The sequence below is a fragment of the Pongo pygmaeus genome, chromosome 16 (genome assembly GCF_028885625.2).
Source record: "Pongo pygmaeus isolate AG05252 chromosome 16, NHGRI_mPonPyg2-v2.0_pri, whole genome shotgun sequence".
Lineage (NCBI taxonomy): Eukaryota > Metazoa > Chordata > Mammalia > Primates > Hominidae > Pongo > Pongo pygmaeus.
The window spans coordinates 35,653,222-35,672,966 of record NC_072389.2 but is presented as its reverse complement, the minus strand read 5'-3'; the positions used below and the strand labels follow the sequence as shown (position 1 = coordinate 35,672,966).

The 19,745-nt window shown below is 43.5% G+C and overlaps 1 protein-coding gene across 3 annotated transcripts in view; it reads left to right on the top strand.

Annotated features, from left to right (window-relative positions):
* OTUD7A (OTU deubiquitinase 7A) overlaps positions 1 to 19,745 on the top strand; it is a 402,045-nt gene that overhangs the window by 183,569 nt on the left and 198,731 nt on the right. For 2 of the 3 annotated variants that reach the window (XM_054450328.2, XM_063652530.1), the window contains exon 2: positions 10,401 to 10,523. The gene's annotated coding sequence lies outside the window, so the exon portion shown is untranslated. Of the gene's footprint in view, positions 1 to 10,400; positions 10,524 to 11,872; positions 11,932 to 19,745 lie in introns of those variants that run through there. The other variant, XM_054450331.2, reaches the window with a different exon arrangement.

Here is a 19,745-nt window from a genome sequence, read left to right as displayed (position 1 = left end):
GCTTGCAGGTGTGAGGGCAGCAAAGAGATAACTGTGAAAGGTGGCTCTCCTGAGAAATGAGAACAAATGTGCTCCTGAGACTGCCTAAGAAGAAAGAGAGAAGATGAAGCTATTAGCAGAGGCTGGGGCCCAGACCTCGGTAGCCTTTAGATCAGTGGTTCTCCACCCCAGAGGGCTGGTGCAAACACAGCTTGCTGGGCAGTGCCCCCACTTCCAATTCAGCAGGTCTAGGTGGAGCCTGAGAACTTGCATTTTTAACAAGTCTCCAACAATGCTGATGTTGTGGGCCAGGGGCTCCACTTTGAGAACCACTGTTCAGGCTTGTCAGTGCCACATGGGTTGGGTCAACTGGAAGCAGAAGAGCTGGGGTGGAGGGATGACTCTCTGGGGCCCCTCTTGCTGGTCTCTTTGCAGAAGTATCAACAGGTCATGATACCAGGGAAGGAACATAAATGAAAGGGACCAAGTTGGATAAATGCCAGGATATTAGAGTAAAATGTGTTTCAGCTGCTTAGCTTTGATGTGAAAATTTGAACCAATAACCAGAGAATAAGGGACTGTTTCCATTCCTAGTTTGAAAAAAAATTATATTTAATAAAAGATGGAATTGTCACTAGCATAATTTTAACGATTTTGAAATAGAAAATATCCTTGGTGGGGAGGGAAGGGTTAGGAAAGAATGTGTGTAGTTGGAGGAAGGAACAATGCTTGGCTGCTGTCCTGGTGGGAGTCAGTGAAGCTGCCTGATGAGGAGCAGTAGCAGGACCATGGGCTCAATTATCAGGGAATGACTTTTTAGATGGCGGAGATGCCTCTGGGGCTTCAGGAGCTGTGGAGATAAGGTCACCAGTGTCTTCAAGCTGGGATAAAGCATTGTTCACATCTCAGCACATTTCGAGAAGTGGCATAATGCTAACACAGCACATTGGCTTTGCTGTTCAGGTTGCAGGTGACTGGTTGTGTGACCCTGGGCAGGTTGTCTGACTCCTCTGGGCTCAGGAGAGGTGGTCTTTAAGTAGGTGTGCATGCTAGCTAGCCCTTGCAGCACGGGGTTGTTGTGAGAATATAATCGTAGAGAATATGGTGCATGCCTGGTGCAAGGAGACACTCAGAAATGTCCTCTTCCGCTTCAAGGTCAGGTAGAAGAATCTTTTCAATTTCACCTCCTGAACCTCAAGTAGCTCTAAGTCTCATTCTTCTGAAACCCTTGTCTTCTGTGGCTCCTGAGCCTAAAACCACAGACGCTGGGTCTTTGTGGCCCCCTGGAGGCCGGGCTTCAGGAGGACCCTGGTCACAACCTGAATGGGATAGCAGCCTAGCAAGATTCAGCAGACAGCATGCGAGTAAACAGATTGACAGGGTGATTGCTAACGCCACAGAAAGTAATGTGGGTGAGTGAGTGACAGCAAAGGTTGAGAAACATCATTCATAAAGGGCAGCCAAGGAAGGCCTTTCTAAGGAGTTAGCAGCATTAAACTTGAGGGTGAGGAGGGGCCGCCTAGGGAAGGAGGCAGGTGGAGGGGAAGAGTCCACTCGAGAAATCCCAGGTCACCTGGACATGTCACTGGGCCCTGGGATTGGCGTGCAGGTCAAATGCAATGTTGGTTGTGCTTAGGCAATTGAAAGCAAGTAGAAGCTAAAAAAGGGATGATTTATCTTGGTTCTGAGAAGTTGGGTTAACAGTGAGGTCAGGAGGCAGAGGTGAGCAGCCAGCACCCTCTTTCTCTTGGGAAACTTGAACACATTTTAGAGTTATAGTTCCCCCAGGGAAGAAGTTAGCAGAGGCCACCCCACACCCAGGACAGGCGACGGAGCAGCAGTCTCCTCTCCCTGACCTTGATGCCTGGGCACAAAGGCAGCTTTTGCTGAGTAACAAGATGCTTGGACTCCCCATTCCTTCCCTGTTTTCCTCTCCGGGCTGCATTTGCTCTGAAAGGCTGCAGACACCTGGCCCCAGGCCCTCCAAGTGGGCGCCCACCCCCATCTGGGCGACAGAGGCTGCTACTCATGGGAACTCCTCTTACTGCCTCTGAGTCCCTCTGAGTCATCTGGGTGGTGGATCAGCAGCCATTGGGTCTGACCTCTCACCAGGACGTGTGCCTCTGAGCACTGGGACACAGGCCCTTTGAGGTCTCTCTGGAGCTGAAGGGCCAGCTCCCACACTGGGATGGAGTGAAATATGTGTAATATGTTGGTGAGGGATGCAGGCAGGTGTGGGAGGAAGTGGAGCAGGCACAGTCCATGGAGGACACGGGGCCCAGGTGCAGAGGCACACAGGCATCATCTAGATGGCGAGAAGGCGATGGGCCCAGATTCTGCCCTAGTGCAGGGAAGGCGCCAAGATTTCAGAGCAGAGGGAACTGCAGGAGAGCTGCAGAGACCCTCTCCCTTCAGCAGATTTAGGTGCTGTCTGTGACTTGCCAGACTGGCAGTCCCCAGCATGCTGCCAGCAGGCACGCTCAAAATGCGCTTCTGGCCTGAGCCCTTGCTGGCCTCAGCATGCCAGCGGCTGCCCCTCTGTGGAGAGGAGTTCTCTGTAATGGTGCTGCACGGACAGCCCATTCTGCCTGTCCACCCCCAGCCCCTTGTGCCCCCCTGAACCCTGTGCCCTGTCACTCACACCCGCAGCTACATCAAATCCTTCCCCAGCCACCTGCACAGGGGACTCCTTCATGTGCAGGCCACCCACCCCCAACCCATGTCTGCACTGGAGGTTCTCCGCGGAAAATTCTCCTCCGTGGGGCAGTAGAAGGACAGGCCTGTGTGTGCCTGAGCCCCTCTTCCTCAGGTGTGTGAGAGAATTTACCTGAGAGAAGTTAGCAGTGCCTGCCTAGTGAAGGCCTGGCACAGAATAGGCCCTCAGCAAACACCAGAGGCCTCTGCCCTCCTTACCCTTCTGGGAACTCTTATTTAGGGTTTAAGGCCCAAGCCAAGTATCTCCTTCTCTCTGAAGAGTTCCCTGTCCCCGGAGGAAAATGACAAGACAAGCCGTGACTTCTCTTGGACTGGGGCTGCTCTGCATCTCAGGCGTTCACCAGGGAGCGGACTGAGCTGCAGGTGTCAGTCTCCAGGTCTGTCTCCTGTTTCAGATTACAGGGCTCTTGACAGCAAAACCACTCAACTTTATTTCTGCCTCGTGGCCTACAACTCCTAGCATAGTAAGTGCTCATTAAAATGTTGCTGGTTTGTGCAGGATCTGGATTTTATGCAAATAAAAACGTTTTGCTAGCTGACTACAGTGAAATGTCAATCACTTCATATCTGTTTGGATGACTGTTACCCACAAGAGAAGAGATACGTGTTGGTGAAAGTGTGGAGAAAAGAGAACACTAGTACAGTGTCGGTGGGTATGTAAATTAGTGCAGCCATTACGGAAAAAGTGTGGCAGCTCCTCAGTAAAATAAAACTAGAACTACCATGTAATCCAGCAATCCCACTGCTGGTATATAGTCAAAGGAAATGAAATCAGTACGTCAAAGAGTTACCTGCACTCCTATGTTCACTGCAGCACTATCCACAATAGCCAAGACATGGAACCACCCTGTGCTCATCCAAAGATGAATGGATAAAGAAAATGTAAAACGTGGCCAGGGCGGTGGCTCACGCCTGTAACCCGAGCACTTTGGGAGGCTGAGGTGGGCGGATCACGAGGTCAGGGGATTGAGACCATCCTGGCTAACACAGTGAAACCCCGTCTCTACTAAAAATACAAAAAATTAGCCAGGCGTGGTAGTGGGTGCCTATAGTCCCAGCTACTCAGGAGGCTGAGGCAGGAGAATGGCTTGAACCCAGGAGGCGGAGCTTGCAGTGAGCCAAGATCGCGCCACTGCACTCCAGCCTGGGCGACAGAGCAAGACTCTGTCTCAAAAAAAACAAAAAAAAGAAAATGTAAAACGTGGTATAAATACAATGGATAATATTCAGTGATAAAAAGAATGAAATCCTGTCACGTATGGCAAGAATGAACCTGGAGGGCATCATGTTAAGTGAAATAAGCCAGGCACGGAAAGACAAATACTGCATGATCTCACTTATGTGTGGAATCCGAAAAAGGTGAACTCATAGAAGCAGAGAGCAGAATGGTGTTGGCCAGGTGCTGGGGGAGGTGGGGTGGGTTGAGATGTTGGTCAAAAGATACAAAGTTCATTTAGGCAGGATAAATAAGTTGAAGGGATATATGGGGACTATTATAACATGGTAACTATTGTAACGATGTATCCTTAAAAATTCTTGAAACTTGCTGAGAGTAGATAATAATAAAGTAAACTGGTGTTACAAAAAGTTTTTTGGTTGAATGATGAGCAAAGGTTTCCTGGGGGAAGAGGGGTTGAGGGGATCTGGGCTTGTGAAGGGTGGAGGGGTGTTATGACAGGGTGAGGGAGAACTGAATGAAAGAAGACAGCAAAACCTAGGTAGGACTGGGGGACAAGGAGAGTGGTGAGAGCCCAGGATCCAGGTAGCCTGAGGGAGGAGGCCCCCAGCCATGGGATGCCAGAGAACATGCCAGTGCCTGTTGACCCTTCACACACCTGCGCTGCGTGGGCCCCTCCACTGGCTCTGTGAGGGCAGTGTCCTGGCTTCTGAGCGCCACTCCGGGGTCACTAAGGTCACTTGGCACCCTGCTGGGTAGCTGCTGCTCATTTTGTACCTGCTGTTTCCCAGCAGTCAGTCCTGGAAGCATCTCTGGTCCTGTAGTCCTGCCTTCATCTTGAGCCCCTCTCAGTGCCTTGTATTTTTACAATAGTGTCAGCTTAGAGCAGTGAGTCCTTTGGGTCCCTGGAGCATCTTCAGAGGTCCCTTTTCATCTTCACCACGACCTTTGAAACAGCCCAAGTCCCGTGGTGATGCAGGGACAAAGCAGCCGTGGTGACTTTTTAGACCATAGGCAAGTAGGGGACATGGCTGGTACTGATCCCAGACCTGGGCAGGCCCGGCTGATGGGTTTCCCGTGTGTGCTGGCCTTCAGTGACACCAAGGGGCCGGATGGAGAGGAGGATTCAGCTAGAACAGCCTCTTTGGGCTTTCACATGCACCTTACAGACCTGGGTCTCTGCTCTCACCTGGAGCGCCCCAGACACGCGGTGTGTCCACAGCGTTAGCACACTCCCTGGGCCCGCTGTCAGCACTGGGGGCTTTGAGAAGGGTGTGTCTGCCTGGCATCACCACATCCAATCCAGCCACATTCTGCATTTCAGAGCCAGAATACAGGTCTAAAATGCCTGTTTTGTTTTAGAAACCACTGTTCTCCCCAGGATTAAAATGTGCAGGAAGCATTCATCCCACCCTTAGTTTAGCTGATAGCCTTACCCCTCGCTTTTGTTTTATTGTGGATCCGAACTTATTTTACCCAATGGCTATTTTCTTGCATTTCCCTCTAGAGGTATTGGCATTTCGAGAAGCACTTCAGCCTTCCAGATCTTTACATAATTCATTACGGACATATTTTGGACTTACAGTATCTTACAGTACAAAAAAAAGAGACTCTCCTCTTTATTTCCAGAAGTTATTACAGACTTCTCCTGAATTTAAATTTCCTGAAAATTTGGCCAGGACATGCTGTAAGTTTTTATTCCATTAGGGAACCATAAACAAAACCGCTTACCAGCAGGCCTGAGGCAGAGATGAACACCTGGCCTGAGCGTCTCTCCTGCACCTTCCTGAGAGACAGACCGAGTGATCACTGTGTGAATTAAAGCCCATTTCCTAGAAACTCACTCTTCTCTTGAAGCTTTTAGGAAGACTGAGAGATAAAGCCATCCACCAAGAGATAAAGCCAGGAAAAGTGTCTGTCCCAGTGCAAGTATGTGAGGGTTGTTAGTGGTGGGGGGTGGGCATCCTTCATTCTTTCAGCCAGGGGACTGCACATCCGTGGAGTGAACACCCCAGAGGTGGGCAGGGGACCAAGTCCAGCATGGGAAACAGGACCCCTGGGTCAAAGGCTGTTCTTAGGTGAGCTTCGTGACAAACATGGCATTTGAGCTGGGTCTTGAGTGGAGCCAGGAGAGAACAGGAATTTTGAAAATTCCTGAGGGAAAAAATGTGAACGAAGAAAGGGACCCAGGAAGTAGTTTATTGTTAACTATAATTTTCCTACTATGTTATCAAATACAAGAATGTATTTCTTCTATCTAACTGCATGTTGGTACCCATTAGTCAACTTCTCTTCCTCCCCACTTCCCTTCCCAGCCCCTGGTAAACACTATTCTACTCTCCACCTCTTTGAGACCCACTTTTTTTGCTCCCATATTTGAGTAAGAACATGCGATATTTGTCTTTCTTTTTTTTTTTTTTGGTTTATTGTGTTTAATCAATGTTGTTATTCAGGCCAGAGATTGAACTGATTATTTAACAAACTACTTTATGAAAACCAACAAGCCTTGTCAAGGAAAGATTGGGTGTTCTCCAGAAAGGCTGCATGCAAAAAGTTTAGATGCAAGCTAGTTCCCTGGACTTTTTCTCTGGAGGCAAAAAGGGAATATCTGGCTCTGAGATAGTTCAGAATGTAGCTGTGTGTTATGAGAGGGACACTTGGCATTCTTTACCTTCAGGGTGGCAATTACCTTCACAATTGCATGCACATGGAGAAGAAAATATACTCCAAATTACATTGTGAACTCTGGAGATTAGTGCATCATTTCATGGACAGTTGAACCTGTGTCCCATATAAATGTTTCCATAGCAAAAACAAAGAACATCATTATGCCGTCTTCTAGATTTCCAAGGAGTTTGCATTACAGTTTTGCCACCTGACTTCCATTACAGGGAATGGGAATCAGGGGGCTGAAGCCACAAGCCATGCTTTGAAAATTTAGGGGGATGTGTCAGTGTCTGGACTGAAACATTCATTCTTGTGCTCTTTGGTGGCAATTGAGTATAAGATGCATTGCCTCCTCCATGCCTTTTGGGAATGGAATTACATACAAATTGTATCCGTGTAGTCAATATATATGGCATAACATATGTAGATATTCCATTCGACCCAGCCATCCCATTACTGGGTATATACCCAAAGGACTATAAATCATGCTGCTATAAAGACACATGCACACGTATGTTTATTGCGGCATTATTCACAATAGCAAAGACTTGGAACCAACCCAAATGTCCAACAATGATAGACTGGATTAAGAAAATGTGGCACATATACACCATGGAATACTATGCAGCCATAAAAAATGATGAGTTCACGTCATTTATAGGGACATGGATGAAATTGGAAATCATCATTCTCAGTAAACTATCGCAGGAACAAAAAACCAAACACCGCATATTCTCACTCATAGGTGGGAATTGAACAATGAGAACACATGGACACAGGAAGGGGAACATCACACTCTGGGGACTGTTGTGGGGAGGGGGGAGGGGGGAGGGATAGCATTGGGAGATATACCTAATGCTAGATGGCGATATTTGTCTTTCTATGCCTTGCTTATTTCACTTAACATAATGACATCCAGTTCTATCCATGATGCTGCAAATGACAGGATTCCATTATTTTTATGGTTGAGTAATATTCTGTTCTATATATTCCACACTTTCTTTATCCATTCATCCATTGATGGACACTTAGGTTGATTCTACATTTCAGCTATTGCAGACAGTGCTGCAATAAACATGGGAGTGCAGCTATTTCTTCAATATACTGATTTCCTTTCCTTTTAATATATACTCAGCAGTGGGATTCCTGGATATGTGGTCGTTCCATTTTTAGTTTCTTGAGGAACCTCCATACTGTTTTCCATAATGGTGGTACTAATTTACATTCCCTTTCTCCACATCCTTACCAGCATCTGTTATTTTTTGTCTTTTTTATAATAGCCAATTCTAACTAGAGTGAGATGGTATCTCATTGTGGTTTTAATTTGCATTTCCCTGGTGATTAGTGATATTGAGCATTTTTTCATATGCCTGTTGGCTGTTTGTATGTCTTCTTTTGAGAAACATCTATTCAGGTCATTTGCCGATTTTCTAATCAGATTATTTGTTTTTTTTATTGAGTTGTTTGAGCTCCTTATATAATCTGGTTATTAATCCCTTGTCAGATGGAAGTTTGCAGATATTTTCTCCCTTTCTCTAGGTTGTCTCTTCACTTAGTTGTTTCGCTTCCTGTGCAGAATCTTTTTAGCTTGATATAAACCCATTTTTCTATTGTTGCCTTTTTGAGGTCTTATGCAAAAATCTTTGCCCAAACCAATGTCCTGAAGTGTTTCCCCAATGTTTTCTTCTGGTAGTTCCATAATTTTAGGTCTTACATTTAAGCCTTTAATCCATTTTAGAGTTGATTTCTGTATATGATGAGATGAGGATCTAGTTTCATTCTTCTGCATATGGACATTTGGTTTTCTCAGCACCATTTATTAAAGAGATTGTATTTTCCCCGGTGTGTGTTCTTGCCACCTTTGTTGAAACTGAGTTGGCTGTAAGTGTGTGGATTTATTTGTGGGTTCTCTGTTCTGTTCCATTGGTTGATGTGTCTGTTTCTATGCCAGTACCATGCTCTTTTGGTTACTATAGATGGGTAGTATCATTTGAAAACACAACCATGATGCCTTTAGCTTTGTTCTTTTTGCTCAGGATCACTTTAGCTATTCAAGGTCTTTTGTGGTTTCATATGAATTTCAGGCTTTTTTCTATTTCTGTGAAGAATGTCATTGGTATTTTGACGGGAATTGCATTGAATCTGTAAATCACTTTGGTTAATACAGACATTTTAACAATATTAATTCTTCTAATCCATAAGCATGGGATATCTTTCCGTTTTTTCAGGTTCTTCTTGTTGAGTTACAGGGGTTGTGTACATGTTATGAATATTAATCCCTTATCAGATACATGATTTGCAAATATTTTCTGTCATTCTGTTGCCAGAATTGTTGTTGTCATTCTGTTGCCTTTTCACTTTGTTGATAGTGTCTTTGGTACACAAAAGTTTTTAATTTTGATGAAGTCCATTTTATCTATTTTTCCTTTTGTTGCCTGTTCTTTTGGTGGTGTCATACCCAAGAAATAATTGTCAAATCCAGTTTCACAAAGCTTTTCCTCAGTATTTTCCTGTATGAGTTTTATAGGTTTAGCTCTTACATTTAGGTCTTTGATCCATTTTTTGTTAATTTTCACATACAATGTTAGGTAAGAGTCTAACTTCATTATTTTGCATGTGGATATGCAGTTTTCCCAGCACCATTTATTGAAAAGATTGTCCTTTCCACATGGAATGGTCTTGTGGAAAACCTTTGGCCATTTATGCGAGGCCATGTGTGGCACCCTTGCGGAAAACGATTTAACCATATATTTGAGGATTTATTTCTGGTCTACCTTGTGTGGACTATAAATCTGTCTTTATGCCCACACCACATGCTTTGATTACCATAGATTCATAGTATGTTTTGAAATCAAGACGTGTGAGACTTCCAGCTTTATTCTTCTTTTTCAAGATTGTCTTGGCTATTGATTCTGTTGTTTTGCATTAGAAGTCAGAAAATTTATTGCCTACAAAATCATTTTGAAAGTACTATTCAAGCCTTCTAGTAAAATTAAAAATTAATAAAGGACCAATGAGAGATATGCAAATTATTCATGATCAATTAGCAAACACCAAAACACAGTTTTGTTACAAGTAATAATATAGAACTGAAGCTTAAAGCAGTGGTTAAGAATTATGATTCCTAAGAAAGTAGAACACAAAAATCAAAAGCAATTTGAAATCAAAATTTTAAATGATTTCAACAAAATATAGCAGGTAGCAGAGGAAGAGATGGGAATTAGATTGAACTAGGGACCTTATCCTATGTGGAAATTAGAGGTTGTATATGTTATTTGACTGAGTAAAAATTAAATTTTATGTATAAGTTATTAGATAAAATAAATGGCCTAAAAAGGTAAAAATATACAGACATCTGCTGACCTAGGGGATGCCCAGTCGAGATGGGGTGCACCTGGTTTCACTGTGTGGAATATGAACAGCCCCATCACTTCGAGGTTCCCTGCAGATCACACCCCCAGAACCTCTCTCCCAGAATCTCAGAAGTCAGAGTTCAGTGTTTGAGCCCCGGTGAGAAGCACAGTCCCCTCCCCTGGCACATCAGCTTCTAGGGGCTCTGAGCCCACCCTCACGTCTGTTAAGTCCACACAGATGAGGCTTTTCCCATTGATCCTCATCTGTCTCCTGATGGGACATTCATTTAAAAATTAAAGGGTGGGATCGTGTGTTGGGAGTGGGATTCAGGGGTGTGGGATTCACCAGCCAATTTCAAATGCATGTTAAATATTTAAAATCATTTTAAAATTTGAAACATTAATATTTAATTTTTAAAATACAAAAAATTAATCCTAAAATTGAAATTGTTAATTCTCACTTCGCATAAAGTGTGAACGTTCTCTTTTATTCTCATTGTCTTTTCCAGAGTTCTCAGGCGCTGTGGTCTCACCTTCCACTGGGGCAACAATGGGCCATTTCCAGCAGGGACGGCGCCGTGTTGGCCTGCATGCCTGACTGCCACACACCTCCAGAATCAGGCGTCTGAAAAGTAAGTCCTGTGTTCGTGGGGTCTTAGTGGCAGGCCAAAGGGGCAAGTGCAGTCACCGCCTCTGACAATAGAGCTGGTAGTGGTTCTGTGGACTCCCTGGAAATCAGATCTAAAGCCCAGATAAAGTGTAAGGTTCATTGAGAAAGGGTCATGAAATGTATTTCCTACTGCATTAGAATTTGAGATTGGAATAATAGGCATTATTCTTTAAAAGGAAAAAAAAAAAACAACTGTAGTGATTGACAAGTGACTTGATTTATACCAGTGCAAAATTTGTCATCTGTTGCAACCATTATTGATTTTTTAAACATTATAAGCAAAAGAAAAATAGTGCCATTATCTTAACACACTAGTTATTTTTACTTTTACTGTTTCCTCTTACTCCTTATCCAAAAATACAATTTTAATCTGACTGAGAGCATAGCCATTCTTTTGCTTTATGACTCTTGGAACCAAAATTTTTATATACCTTCTTGCCTACTTTTTATTTTATAAGCTTTAATTCTACAGCAAACTTGAAGGAATAGAAAGGTGAACACCCATAATTCTTCACCCAGATTTACCAATTGTTTATACACAAACAGACACACACAGATGGTAAATATGTGTTTGTGTGTGTTTGATTCTTTTTGTCTGAATCATTTGAAAGTAAGTTGCTGACATCATGACACACTCTGGCATCATCTCCTAAGTACACAGCTACCTTCTACAAAAGTATAGCACCATTACCACTGTGAAATATAATATTGATAAAGTGATATTATCCAAATATGTTGTCCCTATCCAGATACCCCTGATTGTCCCCCAAATATTCATCATAGCTGTTTTCCCCTGTCTAGTGTTCAATTAAGTATCACTCACTGAATTCAGTTATGTCTCTTTTTATCTGAACTAAAGGCTTGCTTTCATTTTTCTCTTTGGTGATGTTGACATCTTTGAAGAGTCTGAGCCACTTGTTTTATGGAGTGCTACACAATCTGGACCTGTCTGATTATTTCCTCATACTTAGATTAAGATAGACTTTCCTCCATTTCTCTTTCCAGCACATCAGTGGGCACACCGTGGCTTATGGTGATAAGTTTGTTCACTGGGCTAAGGTCATTTCTACAAGAGTTCTCTTTATAAATTTACTTTTTTTTTTTTTTTTTTGAGATGGAGTCTCGCTGTATCGCCAGGCTGGAGTGCAGTGGCACAATCTCGTCTCACTGCAACCTCAATCTACCGGATTCAAGCAATTCTCCTGTCTCAGCCTCCCGAGTAGCTGAGACTACAGGCGCCTGCCACCACGCCCAGCTAAGTTTTGTATTTTTAGTAGAGATGGGATTTCACCATGTTGGCTAGGATGGTCTCGATCTCTTGACCTCAGGTGATCCACCCGCCTTGGCCTCCCAAAGTGCTGCGATTACAGGTGTGAGCCACCGCGTCCAGCCTATAAAGTGACATTTTACATTCTTTGTCTTTTACTAGTAAGCAATGGGGCAAACTTTGAAGCCCTGTGAACATTCTCTTCCCTGGCTGATTTTCATCCAGTGATCTTAGCATCCCTTGATGGTTGTATTATGATTTTTAACCCATTAGTTTATTGGGACCTCAGACTTTCTTTGCTACATAGTCCTTCATGTTTCACATTTTCTGTGGTTGTGGGGTCATCACACAAGGGAGCATATATTGAGGTGGTCAAGAGGAGGACTCTGAAGTTAGACCATTCATATAGGCATCTGGGTATGCGTCTTGTCTCTGTCATACAACAGCCTGGTGACTGCGAGCAAACATTTCTCCTCACAAACCTTCAGTGTCCTTATAATTACAATTAGGAGACTGGGAGTGACCATCGCAGGAGGCATATGGGAGAGGGTACAGCCTGTGGCTGGCCTTGCTAAGCAGTAGCTGTTAGTTATTATCAGACACAGGAAACATGGGCAAGAGCCACCGGATGCTGCTTTTATTCCTGAGATCTCTTATAAGACCTTTAGCAAAAATGCTAATAAATCTGAGTGACAGAGCAGAGGCCCCACGCTCTGTGTCCCTGCAGTTAAAAGGTTGCATAGGGAATGAAACCACTATGGCAGGAAGTATTCATCAGCGAACACTGTCCCAATGTGCACTCCCCCGTCAGCTTCCTCCTCCTGCTCTCGGTCAGCCTTAACTGCCTCCCCTCGCTAGGCCTGAACCTCCCTGGTCTGTTGTCAGGTTTGCCTTTCAGTCAGCAGTAACCAATTGGGCTTTTATTTGAAGATGATGTGTGTGGTTTTTTTTCTATTTAAATCAAGTCCTTTTAGTTTTATTGGCCTCCCATTGCCACAGAATGCATCTTCCTTGAGAATGTTTTGAAAATTTTACCAAGAAAACAGTTTGTGAAAATATAGGTTATTTTAGAAGCTACACACGAATATGAATTAGACTGAGTCTTCAAAAAAATTGCTGTTGGAAAACATGTTAATATCTTAAAAATACTTCCTCTGAAAAGGTTACTTGCCTCATTTTCTTCCCCACAACTCTTAAAAGCAGATGAGAGCTGGTGCTCACAGAGAAGACCGCTCTGTGTCCTGCATCCAGATGACATGCTTTCTGTCGGCTTCTTGTCGGGCTGAGCTTGAAGGGATGGCCCTGTGGGGTTCCCCTGCTTTCTGGGGCGATATCAACCCAGCCAGCCTGGGGTTTGCCAGGACCGGAGGACTCTTCTGGTGGGCTCCAGCCCCAGGCTTCCCTGAAGCCTTTCCACATCTCCTTTTTCCTTCTTACCAGCTGTTTACATGCCAGGAATCCTTGCTTGTCTCCTCGTCCTCTGGATCTGCTCCTTGGAGATGGGACTGTGGCTTTTCTGCTTTCCCTGGAGCAAACCCAAAGGTTATGGGAGGAGTGAAGTGCAGGTAAAAGCAAACCTCTGGTTCTGCATCAACACCAAGGAAATCACTGAGTTTCACTTGAGTGTGTGGATGGAAATATCAGGGCTGCTTTTTTTCAGTTTTCCAAAGCACATCCTGCAGAATGTCTGTCCACTTCGAAACCTGAGCTCTCTAGTCTTGAGTGAGCTCCATGCTCATGGCCTGTGTGCTGGAGGACCAAATGGAGGTGCCTGGAAGCCAAGGCAAAGCCCCTGCAGAGAGGCCCACTCCCAGGAGGCTGGCAGGTGCTCGGCCACACTCAGGGGAAAAGGACCCCTCCTCCTCCACCGCCCTGGGCCAGGCCTCTCCCTGCATCTCCCTCTTCCTGTTCCCTTCTCCTGCACAGCAGCAGCCCGGAAGTATGTGTTCCCCAGTGTGGGTTCAACAGCATCACCAGCCAGGAAACCCTCATACCCAGAACTTGGTTTCGGGGCTTACTCTTCAAAGCCCTGGTGCTGAGCCATGGAAAGAGACACAGTTCCCCGTGAGATGGCATAAGTATAAATTCACAAAAGGCTTGAAGACACACCCTCAGGGCAGTTCTTAAATCCCCTGGGGGCTTGCTATCCACACAGACATTGTGCCCCATAAGTGTGTGAAGGTGGGTCAGCCAGTCAAGAGAAGGCCAGGAACCCAGTGTCTATTCAGCACTTTGCTGAATTCCCTATGTACATTTTGGTTCTGGTTTACTCCTAGAGCATGCAAAAGCTCAATTCTCGGGCAAAGTCATCTGTTACCATGTTCCAAAGCTTTATTTAACTCATTAATAAGGGAACCAGCAAAAAGACAAATGATCTGGCTCCATAAGCATTTGGTAACTGGGAATTTTTTTTTTGAGACGGAGTCTCACTCTGTTGCCCAGGCTGGAGTGCAGTGGCGCGATCTTGGCTCACTGCAAGCTCCACCTCTCGGGTTCATGCCATTCTCCTGCCTCAGCCTCCCGAGTAGCTGGGACTACAGGCACCCACCACCACGCTCGGCTAATTTTTTTTTTTTTTTTTTTTTCAGTAGAGACAGGGTTTCACCATGTTAGCCAGGATAGTCTTGATCTCCTGACCTCATGATCCAGCCACCTCAGTCTCCCAAAGTGCTGTGATTACAGGCGTGAGCCATCGCACCCAGCCAGTAACTGGGATTTTTAAGGTCAGTTGGGAAAGAAATGCGGAAATAAGATGCTAAGTTAAGGCAAACCTCTACAAAGCAATGAAAAAAATGCCAAATTTGGAGTTAACTTGTTTACTAGGCAGTAAAAGTCATAAGCTATCAATTCTGCAGGCTAATCTCACAGGGCTATAAACCTCTTTATTTTAACCAATTGTGAATGATTAGATAAATATTCGTCACACTGCTCAAGAGCTTCAGAATGGGATCAGTCAGACTTATTTGCATTCTAGCAGAATATCACAGATTTCAGAAATCATCATGTTTCCCTTTTTCAAGTTTGGAATCAACGTTTCCATAACAATCAGCTAAAATATGGTGATTGACAAGTTGTGAGTGATCACGTAGCACCAGGTGAAGGTGCCGCTTTTTGGCCTGCACAATGCACTTGAGCTCCGGTGTAGATACTGCAAGGCCATGTGTGGGAAGCAGCTTCTGACACAGCTCCCAACCATTCCTGCCTCCTGACATCACATCTTTGTGTTGTCCCCTGCCCTTGGGTGTGGGCTGGACATGGTGACTTGCTGTTAATAAACAAAATACAGCAGAAGTGACAGATGTCACTTCCGAGACCAGGATACAAACACTGTGACTTCTGTCTTGCTCAGGCTCTCTGACTCTTCTCACATGGTTGCTCTGATGAAGCAACTCTGATGTTGTGATCTCACCTATGGAAAGGCCCACGTGGCAAAGAACTGAGCTTCTTAGTTCAACAACCCTCAGAAACAGTTCTGTGAGTCATCACATGAGTGAGCTCGGAAGAGAATGCTTCCTCATTTGAGCCTTCAGACGAGACTGCAGCCTCAACTGACATTTTGGTTGCAGCCTTGTGAGAGACCCTGAGCTAAGGTGCACTCTGACTCCTGCCCCACAGAAATGGTGAGATTATGAATATGTGTTAAGTCCCTAAATTTGGGAGTCGTTGTTTCACAGCAACAGGTAACTGATGCAGCATCCATGAAATTTATAGTGTTGATTGTTCTTGGATATATGCTTCTCAGCAGAGCTGTGTTTCATCTTTCCCAGCTTCTCCCATCTCCTTTCTCCTGCTTCTCTACTCTCCCTTTCCTATTATTTATTAATCTTCCTTTCTTTATTCCCACTCCATTTGAGTTCCACTTCTCTGCAACTGTAATTGCATCCTTGGCCATTGATTAGGGAGGCTTAACTAGAGGCACCTTATTTGTGGGGACAATGTGCAGTTCAGAAAGATACCCCATCCTTGGCCGGTAGCAAAATAGTTTTCTTTGTTGAAATCAATTGCTTCGAACTTACTGTGGCTACATCATCCACGGCTGCAATGCTTCTTATTTGGTCTTGAGCCAATGCTTAGTGTTTGAATGAAATTGGCTTTACCATTCTTTCCTCAGGGGAGTGTAGACAAATAAATTTTCTGCTTAAGAATGCAGTTTCTTTTTGACTCAAACAGCTGATCCTATAAACTTGGACTTCATAGTCATCAGTTTCAATTCAGAACCAACCTTTTAAAAATTATCTGTTATTTTGATATAAAAAGTACCAAAAGCAAATCTTCTGAAGGAATAGAACTCCAGACAGTTTTATTAGGTTTCCAAGGTTATTAATCTAAGAATATGTTGCAGATAAATACATAATGACAACAATAATCATAATCACACCTATCTTTTTAATTTTTTTGTTTCTGTGGGTGTATAGTAGATGTATATATTTATGGGGTACCTATCCTTTTTTTGGTACTTGCTATGCACCAGGCACTATGCTATGTAATCACCACCACAACCATATTAAAATAGAAACTGCTATCCTCATTTCAAAACTGAGGCAGTGAGAACCAGGGACTAGACATAAATTGTCCCCAGGAATTTTTGGAATTCCTGCATAGATTTGTATTTATATAAGTGTTTCTAGTGACTAAAAATGAAAACCCAAGAAACTAAAGAAGAAAACAATTAGTAGATTAATCTATTAGGTCATAAAGTTGACAGGGTGTTATAGAAAGCTGGGTGGGTTCTTCATAATCCACCTATCTCACTGTTATCTATTTTAAAAGTTCAAAGCCATACATGATGACAGATATTTATTTCCTTTATGTTTATTTTTTTATTTGGGCAAAGTTGTTTATTCTATTTGAAAATATAGACACTAAAATAAAACACTGAATTTTACCAGTCACTGACATGTGTAAGTAGTCCACTAATATGGGCCGATGAGAAAGCCCAAGAGCTGAAATTCTCCTGTATTTGTGAAATCTAAATTCTTTTTTCTTAATGGAAAGAGCCACCGCCATCGACTCTCTTGGTTCTACTTACTCTAAGTGGTCTGGAAACTTCCAAGTATAAGCAACCAGCCCACTGGAATTTCTATCCAAATGTCCCTTAAACACCCTTCCCTGTGTCCCTTTTTAACATGCACAGTCACACACAGTTATGCGAATGTGCACATACATTCACACACATGTGCGCATGTAAACTTGCACATATATTCACACATACTCAACATAAACATGCACACAGAAGTCACAAACACACGTACACACTATTAAACACATGCACGCTCACATGGACATGCACACACACAGCACATGCATGCACATGCTCACACATGGACACCTAATCATACAGGCACACCTAGTCTATGATCCATTCAGAGTTAATTTTTATATATGGTGTAAGATGTAGATTGAGTTTACTTTACAGAAGTCCATTTGCTCCAGCATCATTTTTTAGAAAAGTCTATCTTTTCTCCATTGGATTGTCTTTGTGCCTTTGTCAAAAATCAGTTGTCTTTTGTTTTAGTAATAAACGTGTCTATCCTTTACTATCCCAATACTATACTGTCTTGGCCACAGGAGGTTTATAATGCATCTTAAAATCAAGTGTGTGAGTCCTCTAACTTTTTTCTTTTTCAATGTTGTTTTGGCTAATCTAGTTTCTTTATCTTTCTGTATAAATTTAGAATCAGCTTGTCTGTGCCTACAAAGAAACCTGCTGGAATGTTGACTGGGATTGCACTGAATTTATAGATCAGTGTGACTATACTTGACATCTTAACTGTGGTATATCTTACAATCCATAAAAACAATACATCTCTCTATTTATTTAGGTCAATTTTGGTCTCTCTTGTCTGAATTTTGTGAATTCCTTAGTTAGAATTTTTGACTGTGTCCTGGCTCTGTTGTTCTCCAGGTCTATATGGACCCTGTTCCCTCTTTTCCTGGCTTTGCACCACTGTCCATACCCCTTCCCCAATTACATGGATCTCAGCCCTCTACTTTGCAAAATCCCCAGTCCTCTGTGGTTTTTAGATGAGATGTCACTTCCTCAGAGCCTCTCTCACTCTCTCCTCCACTCCAGTCTAGCATGGGTGCCCTTCCCTTGTGCCTGACACCATCTTGTCTCTCATAGCTCTAAGCATCATGTGATATAACTGCCTCATTAATTTGTTTTTTAGGCCAGCAGCCCAAATACTCTTAGAAGGTAGAGACCCTGCCTAATTTTAGGTTGTATCCCTAGCACATAACACAGAGCAATGGCCCAGTTAATGGCAGCTGAGTGTAGGAATGGAGCAGTGAAGGAGTAAAAGGAACTGAAAAGGGGGAAGTAAACTAGCCTTGAGTGAGGCTCTGCTCTGTGTCAAGCACCATGAAGGTAGGTCAACAATGGTTAATAGAAATTAGACTGTCAGGGAGAAATTAGACTGTCATTATTAGACAGTGAAACACAGTCAGACAGAAAGGTATAGAGGGAGAAAGGAAAGGAGGGAGGGGGATATATAGGCAGACATTCAGGCAGGTTTTGGATAATCAGATAAATACATTCATAGGCATATGGGTAGATATGCAGACAAACAAGATAGGTTGAAAGACATACAGACAAGAAGGAAAAACATTGAAACTCCAGATGGACAGACAGAAAAACAGAGAGTTTCTGGCATAGAGAGACAGACAAGTAGTCATATAGACAGATATGTAGCACAAAGACATACAGACATACTGACAAATAGACACCCAGAAACATGCATAGGTGGGTGGATGGGTGGGTGGGTGGGTGCATGAGTGGATGGATAGATGGATGGATGGATGGATGGATGGATGGATGGATGGATGGATGAATGAATGGAGACAGGTAGAAATAGACAGGATGGCAGAAAGAAAGAAACATGGATAGTTAGACATCTACTTAGCAGACACATGACCAACAGAAGGGGAGACAGAAAATCAGGAAAGAGGAAGGCAGACAGACAGTGAGAAAATTAACTAGAAAGATAGATACATACAGACAGGAAAAAATATATATCAAAAGATACATAGGTAAGTAGGTAGGTGGGTGGAACAAGAAAGGGAGAGATAGAATATAGATTGAAGATAGATGATAGGTGGACAGACAGGCAGGCAGACCGATACGTATATTTTTATTTAGGTTTATTTAAACTTAACAAAGTTCTAAGAAAGATATGGTATCTTCTGCATGTATTGATGGGGAAGTGTATTCACAGGGGTTTAGTGACTTCCTAAAGACCACACTTGAAGAGAATGGCAGAACTTCAACTCAAAACCAGCCCTGCCTTTCCCCGGGGTTTGTGCCAGCACAGCCTGCATGGATTCTCCAGCCCACATCACTTCACCTGCTAAACAAAGTGCACCTTTCTACTATTCTCTTGCTTGCATCTGCTTCCATGCTGGAGCCCAGGCCCCTGTCATTTCTTGTATGTTATTTAATAGCTTCAGTAGAAAATGATGCTTGAAGTATGGTTTATTATGTGAGCAGGGGGCAGAGTTTGGCAGGCCTTAAAGTAGAGATGAGTGTCCTGCTCCTTCCCTCCCAGGTTCTGAGCTCCTAAGAGCCCTCATGACCATAGCCAGTTTTTCTTCTGGACAGTTTTCTATCCATGAGACCTTTTTCCTGTTAGTATTGTTTAATCATGCTATAACACGTTAATATTCTGATGTGTCTTAGAGACACTTTCATGTTGACACCTGTAATGTAGTCCAGGTACTGATATAATAGGCTTGATTCAGCCAGTCTCCTATGGACAAACTTTTTTTACATTTCCAGCTATGCTGTAGGGAACATCCTTAGACGTGCCTCTTTGTACACATAAGCAGAGTGTTCTCTCAGGAAGATACTGAGAGGCAGAATTGTACAGTTATAATTCTATGTATGTATTCTATATTAAAATGTGTATTCTATATTAAAAA